The sequence below is a fragment of the Carassius gibelio genome, chromosome A19, assembly GCF_023724105.1.
Source record: "Carassius gibelio isolate Cgi1373 ecotype wild population from Czech Republic chromosome A19, carGib1.2-hapl.c, whole genome shotgun sequence".
Lineage (NCBI taxonomy): Eukaryota > Metazoa > Chordata > Actinopteri > Cypriniformes > Cyprinidae > Carassius > Carassius gibelio.
This window is the reverse complement of record NC_068389.1, coordinates 30,375,384-30,383,754: the sequence shown is the minus strand read 5'-3', so window position 1 is coordinate 30,383,754 and position 8,371 is coordinate 30,375,384.

The following is an 8,371-nucleotide window of genomic DNA, read 5'->3' as shown; positions in this document are numbered from 1 at the left end:
CAATCAACTCTCATCTCCTCGCCTTAAAAGTTGGAGATGTGTGTGTGTGTGTGTGTGTGTGTGTAAACAGCGGAACATATGTAGAGAATCAGCCGCGTCGTAATACAGCTTTGACAATCCTGTGCTACACTAAATAAACCCTAATATGTGGTTGGTTTAAACATTATTCATGTAATATTATCATTTACATTCTTCTGAACACATCATAGAATATTTAAATGAACAAACACATGCAGCTTGAATTACAAATCTCTTCTAATTTCTCTCCTTTTTTTTTTGGCATGTATTTCAAACTAAGCAGATATTCCTGATGTACATTATATTCGGTACACTATATGGAGACTTGCTCTTTTCTTTCCTACTGGTTTCATTTATACACTGCTCGACTATTGTCCTTTTTTCTCTCATCCTCTCCAATGATCTAATCCTCTCTGTCTGCTCATGCTCAGTTTGCAGACACTCACACATACTCTCTCTCTCTCTCTCTCTCTCTCTCTCTCTCTCTCTCTCACACACACACACACACACACACACTTATTTTAATTATATTTTCCTATGTATTTTTAATTATATTTTCTGTCCTATTTACCTAAATCAATCCCTCACAATTACCTTATTGCATTTAAAAAAAGCATGCTTTAGTAAGCTTTTAAGTTTTTCTAATTGAGATTGCTGACAAAAAAAAAATCAATATGTGATAATGAAAATGCATATAATCCTCAAAAGAATCAATGAAATGGCTATTTATATGCTCAGTTTTATGAAATCCATTTCATTACATCATATGCAAACTGAATCCATTATCATCATTCAAGTTAATGTTGTCCTTTTGGTTTTTATACCACATAATGCATTCCAAAAATATTCCACATCTGCTAAACTTTTCGCTGTCATCTCTTGAACACTGTGATGTGCCTGAATAATATATCTTCGTCGATGATTTCTACTCCAAACCCACAATAGCAAAACATTAGCATGGTCAAATATTTTCAAGAAAAATCTTACCCATAGTAAAATGCAACTTCTTCCACTTCTGGTGTGTCAGTTTAACATATAAGTAACCCAGATATACAACTGCAGTATATATAAAAAAGCAAGTTTCTAATTAAATTGGCTTTACACTAGATAACTCAAAAACAGAGAATCTGAGAGTGACTGTGGTTGCTCACATTCACCGTTTGCATCCATTTCTGAGTTCATCTCTCTTTGCTCCTTGGATGGGGCATATGCACGCTCCAGGAGGGGTGGGTTGGCGGGGGTGGCACCCTGAAATCTTAAGCCTAGATTTTTAAGCTTTTTTTGTCAGGAAAAGACGCCGCAATCTGGGCCTCTTCTCGCTAGGAGCCATTAGGCATGGTTTGGTGGCCAGTGTGAAAGGAGTACAAGGACTTGGCACAAAAGGAAGAAAAAAACTTTATGCTCTTCCTTAGAAAAGAGGGTTTCAGATATATTTTTTGTGTGTTTTTTTTTTCAGCAAATGACGCAACCCTGGAGTTTTGGTAATGTGTGAGATGAGAAGTGAGGGGGCTCGGCTGGCATCACAGCTCTTCAAATGAACAGCGGGATGTTTGGCCAGAAAAGAATACTGGATTAGGCTTGGAGAAGGAGTCTGGATATTTAGCGGACGTAGTACATTATTTATCACTCGTTCACCATCCATATTTTGCACACATGCCCACAAACAAATGCACACTCTTCCCTTCCCTGGATTCATGATATTATAGGCCTCCTTGGAGCTTGTTCACACCGAACATGTTCTTGTGTTTTTAAAACGTGAGACGGATCGAAGCAGAATTTTGAAATGTGTTCACAACAGTGCTCATGCACAACACAACACAACGCAACATTCTAAGATGTCTGTCTAGTGGGTGTTCACATAATAAATAAACACAATAAAAAATATATAATATTTTGTTGCAAACTGACATTTCGTGGGGCGATTTTGGTGCAAAAGTATTTAACTGCAAAGCCACAATATTAGAGAATGGAAAAGAAACCAGATTCACTTAAAACGTGTGAGTGTGTGTGTGTTTACATTTTTTTTTATTGCACATGAATGTAAACATGTGCTAGACAAAAGTTGACCATTGCAGAAATTAAACTATTTCTGCTGCTTGCTCTGTTACCAGTCAGAAAATAAAATAAAATAAAATATATAATAATTATTGAATGGAGAATTGAATTTTTCTTTTTTTAAATAAATCACTAAAACCCATTTATAGTCAAGTTTGTAGTGTAGTTTAAACTTATATATAAATAATATATAAATATATATATATATATATATATATATATATATATATATATATATATATATATATATATATATATATATATATATATATATATATATATATATATATATATATATATATAATTAAAATATATAATTAAAAGGTTTGGACAACAGAAACCACAAAGTAACCAGGTATCGGTTAATATATCTAACACACGTGTTGCAAATATCTAGAAATGACACATTATTAAGTTTGTTGGCTTTTCGCAATTTACAGTAAAAGCAGTGTCAATCTTGTTATGAAATGACACATTTGCCTGTTTTATTTTCTCAACGATAAGTCATGAACTGTTATGCTAGTAATTAAAAGCATACTAGTGGCACTAAAAATAAATGTAACTTCCTGGAATTGACTGTGTGTGAGTGAATGAGCACAAGCATTGTGAAAGCTACGCATTTACAACAACACATATCACTGAAACCATAGCAATACGTTTATGGAGGCTGATTTCTCTCCAATTCAAATCTTCCTCCTCCTCCTCCTCCTGCTCCTATTCCACTCATATAATCACATCCAGAATCAGATCTAAAATGTGCACATGTATTCTCTATCTCAGAGAATGATAGAAGACAAGTGAAACAAGTGAAGTGTTTTAAAAGCATTCATTTCTTTTTTTCTTTTTTTAATCTTATTTTGCAAGCTTTTGAAAGGTATGCATGAAGCAGCACCACTGTTTTCAGCAATGATTATAAGAAATATTTCTATCTGATTGTTGTAAAAAAGTTCTCAAATAAATGCAGCCTTGGTGAGCACAAGTGACTTCTTTAAAAATAATTTAATACAAATTTTATAGCATACTAATATGCACACACATTTACCTTCTTTGTGAATATCTGATGGATTATTTTAGAGTGTATATACTCATTGTGAGCTTGTATGGAATGCTAAACAGATTATATAGGGAATTATCTACCATTGTTTAATGTGAGTAATTGATTAAAGACAGCAGGGGGTGAAGCTAAAAACTCTTCACACATACACTCCTCACTCACACACTCCCTAAAACATACCTGTATCTTCAATGCACACAAAAGCTTTCTTAGCTGCTGCTGTAATGATGACCTTCATAGCGTTAACCTTATATATGTGAAAATAAGGAAAAATTGATGCCTGTGATTTTCCTAATTGTATTATACCACACAAGAATATCCCATACACCCTATCCATGCCCTTGGACACAAAAGCCTTTGAGATGAAGGCCTCATTTTATATCAAAGGACATATAAATTCAATTTTGCAGCCTGACTTTATAGATGGACAAACCGGTAATGTTAACTTCTGAGAGAAAATGTACAGGGCAATAGCAATGTACACTGAGGATAAATTCGGATGGATGGTTCCCCCTCCAGCAGGCCTCGACTTTCAGAGTAAACATGTTATTTGGTCTGGTATTATTCGATTAGAGCTGTGGTTTTTCTTGATTAATCTTATATTGTATGTTTCAGAAGGAATGCATAACCTCTGGTATGAAATAAACTAAATTATTTGAATTATTCTGCTGGTAGTTATATTTCAAATTGCACCTCTTTCAAGCCAGCACCGTTTCAGTCACCTCCCCACCTCTGATTGGTTAGTAAATCACCTAAACACCAAATAACAGTTTCTGATTCGCTACATTTGTTTGTATGATTCAGAGCTGTAGGCTAAGTACAAGGTGTGCCATAATTTTAGACATCCACAAATAAGAAAATTGCAAAGATCAAAGCAGTTATATTTATAAATGTAAAATCATGAAGACTTCCAGTAATATGATGTATGTTTTCATATGCAGCAATGTAATTGACAAAATTATATAACGTTAATTTTTTTTCATTAGTCTTATTTAATTCATTCTCTTGCTATGTTTGATGTTTGAACTGAAAAAAAGAAAAGAAAAGTCAGATCTAATCTATATGGACATTCAAAATTATTGAGGTGTTCTTTGTTTTACAGAAATGAAAGACTTCGATTGGGAGATAAAGATTGGGAAAAAAAAGTGGGAAAAAAAGAAACATCATAAAGTGATTTATTGTTTTGAAATATTAAATGTGTCAAATATTACACACTTCATGCCTCAGAAATGTTCAAATTTTGTCTTTTATATCAATTAGGTCTTAGAAAAATGAATGATGCAAAATTTTAAACAAGAAAATAAAATTACCCAGCGAAACACGTATAAAAATTGTTGCATATTCCAAACACTAAATACATAATAGAGATTTTTTCATGAAATGAATTTTGCTTTCAAACATTTGTTCACATTTGTAAAGATCACAATAATATGAGATTATAGTTGATGTATGTGATAGAACTGAGAAAATGATAAAGAAATATTTATATTGATTGCTGTACGTATATGCTTATATTTAGCATGTAGACAGTTTAAAGTTAATAGAAATCTCTATAGAAAACCTAATGGATAAAGGTATTTTTAAACATGTATAAGGCAAGTTTATATAGCACATTTCATACACAATGGTAATTCAAAGTGCTTTACATAAAAGGAAGTAAAATAATCATAAACAATAATCACAACTATAAAACAAGGAATTTAAGTTTTAAAATTATTTTAAAACTGATTTAAAATGATTTTAGGAAAATAGGAAATTATTATAAAAATACAGTGCAATCAGTGCTGGTGATAAAGGATTTCGAAATCAGTTCATCAGCAGCAAATTACATCGAGATAAATATCAGAAATGTGATCATTGTTCAGATTAAAACACAGAATGAAGTCATTTTGTACTGAAAGATATATGCAGGAATTTACAGATTAATACTCATGGAGCTCCTGTTTAGACCTGTGTTTCATGTCAATCTGTCTAATACCAGTGCCTTTGCATTCCTTCTAAACGGATACAAGGGATTTGAAATAGTCTTTCATCTAATAACAGTGTGCACTTCTCACCTCATCTGCTAAAGTCTTGTAATCATACTAAGCTGCAACGAAACAGCCCATTGCTTGTGTTAAATCTAACAGTACAAAGACACTAAAAAGACTTACATTTACACTTATATGGTATATTGCACTCAGATGGATGAAAGATGCAGTAATAATTATTTTTCATGTTGAGCTGAGGAAAGTGTGTTTTTTTTTTAGGGTTGATTAAGAAATCACAGATTTAGACAAGAGAAATTTCAAACAATTTAGCCTGTATTCAAACCCATTTTCACATGTTCTGAATAGGTTGTAAATTTAGTTGCGTGGCCTGCGGTGACTATTATGGCATTTTCAGCACTGGCTTCCCACCAAAACCAAATATCCCAGACTCTCCACTATGGCAAGGATTTGAACTCGAGCCAATATTAGCACAGAGCAGAATCTGAAAATACGAGCATATGTTGACTTAACATGATATTTCACCACAAAGCTGCTGTTATAACACATAGAGAGGTGAGCCAAATATTAATCAGCTCCTAAATGCTGTACATTTCTACCTCAGGAACCGCACTGATCAAATTATGACGAATCTCTTTAAACCTCTCATTTTATCATAAAGTGTTTATCAAACCATCGTCATGCCTCTATAATGAGTGTAAATAGGAAATGATTAATTATGACCAAACCCTAACTTTTACATACCTCAGATCTTCACCTCCTGCTCAGCAATATATATTATTCCCAGCTAGTTGTCATGGCTAGGATTTTTGCATGTCGATTAACTCAAACTGGAATCTCTTGATCCAGGGTTGAAGTCTGGGTCCAGAAGGACATAAAATGATGTTAAAAGAAAATTGATAAGCAGACCAAGACTGTGTTCAGTCCTCTGTGGCTTTCTAAGAAGAAAGTGAGGCTGGAAGACTGAAGATTTTGCTTTTCTTTGCCTAAATAAGTGGCTGCTGGAGCTTCAGGCCCCCCAACTGTGCACAGCATGGGCCTAGATCTGGGAAAGCCAGAAACAGACTCACTTAGCAAAGAGAATGATATAAGGGACATTCGTTATATATTACGTAAAAGGAAAAACATATCAGAATACCTTAGAAATATTTATTGGGAGAAATCCAGGTCATACTACTAGAGCAATCCTAAAAGATAAAGACATATGACTTTATATTTTAAACCACATTTCTTTATAATTCAATTAAATAACTCAAATGCATGCAAACACAAACACCTGCCTTTTTGTTAAGTTTAATTGACATTTACAGGTATACCACATAATAATTTGTTATTAGGGCTAGAAATACATTTATTAGTATACACACGCTCAGTATCATCACAAAACTTAATAACATGGTATTTAAACTTGCTCCAGCACTGCTTTTGCATGCAGTATAATAGCGAAGTCTCTCCTCGCAACACACAGTCAGACTGTCACATTCGGTCTCTTCAGACTGAGAGGGCAATGAAAGGACCAGTGCAGTTTACACACTACATCAACACAGATACACACACACACACACACACACACACACACACACACACACACACACACACACACACACACACACACACACACACACACACACACACACACACACACACACACACACACACACACACTCTTTCTCTCTCTGATCTGTATCTGGAGCCTAATATCATGTTAATGACCCTGTGCCTAAAGCCTGCCGTGCATTATGGGGTTTGTGTGTAGCGCTTGGTCGCTTCAGAGCGGGTGGATTAGGGAAATGCTGTGGTCCCAGTGCTCGGCTAAAGAAGAGCGGGGTCACAGGACTAAGGGGTTTACCCTGCACACACAAACCCAGACCGACACTCTCTCATTCGGCTGTCACTTTGACTCACCTCTGCGGAGCTCCGCACCCTCTCCTCACAAAAGCGTCTCCCTTGTTTTCTTTTTCTCTGCAGCCAGACGCTCCTGCCTTTGTCCAACTCCAGCTTCCTTTTTGTTTTATTCTTTGTCATTGAGGTTTACTTTCTTTCTTGCTTGCTTTGTATTATCTATGTTTCGTCCTTTATTGTAGCCTGTTATGAAATTCATTGCAATTTTACGTGAAAACTAATTGGTAAAGCAAGATTGTTTAAAATGTATTTTTTCAATGCCATTTCAGCAGCAACGGCCAAATTCATTAAATAAAAAATATATAAAGATAAAAAGTAAAATAATACAATATGCAATTAAACTTCTTACAAAACAGATTCAGATTAACATTTGAAATTGTTTACATTTTAAAGTTTGAGTGCAGAGCATATACATTAGTGATCACCTTTCACAACAGTATGAATTTCATCTAGTCATAACTCTTATTTCTCTAATGCCTTCTGCATCCCATAAAGCTGTTTTCCTGATCTGTCATTACATTTAAAAAAAAAAAATACAAAACAGAAAGGATCTCTATTAATGCATTTATTAGCCTAGAATACAGATAGATATTTACTAACAGGATTCAATAGGAGGCACCGAGACTGCAGAACACAGTTTCGTGGCTTGCTGTTATGCCATATGTTTTGACATAACAGGCTGTTTTCCAAAAATAGCATGGCCAGAAACATATTTGCTGTCATTTTCAAAACTATAGAAGGCCCAAATGAGCAATGAAAATGAGCTTGAAATAAGATACAATGTAAAATACCTTTGGCACATATACTGCGACAGGCTATTTGTGACAGAAACAAACACAAGCATGCAACAATAATGGCCTCTCATTAGTGATTTGCTTTCAAACTCACAGGATTTTTAGACCTACTGCTGTGTCGTTATACATATAAACTACAAGTTATTGCTCTCTGCATACTATATGGGAAAAAAATATTTGTAATGTTACCGAGACAGCAACCTGACACGCAGCTGCCAGAGGAATATTCTATTAAAATAAACCAAATCATATTGTATAATCATCATAATGCAAATCAGTCAGAATATAAATGCTTAACAGACAGATGTTTACTTTTACATTTAAATTCACATTTTCCTAACACTCATGGTCTCTTGAGACTGTGTGTGTATTTTTGCGGCCCCAGAAACCCAATGCTAATTCTTAATTTAATAAACCAACTGCAGTTTAAAAAAAAATCCTTTATTTTCCCATTAAATTATTATAATAAGTTCCTCTAACTTAATCAAAAGCCATAAGACCTATAATTATTATTGAAGACTTACTGTAACCATCTGTTTGAACTATAAGCAAATAACCAA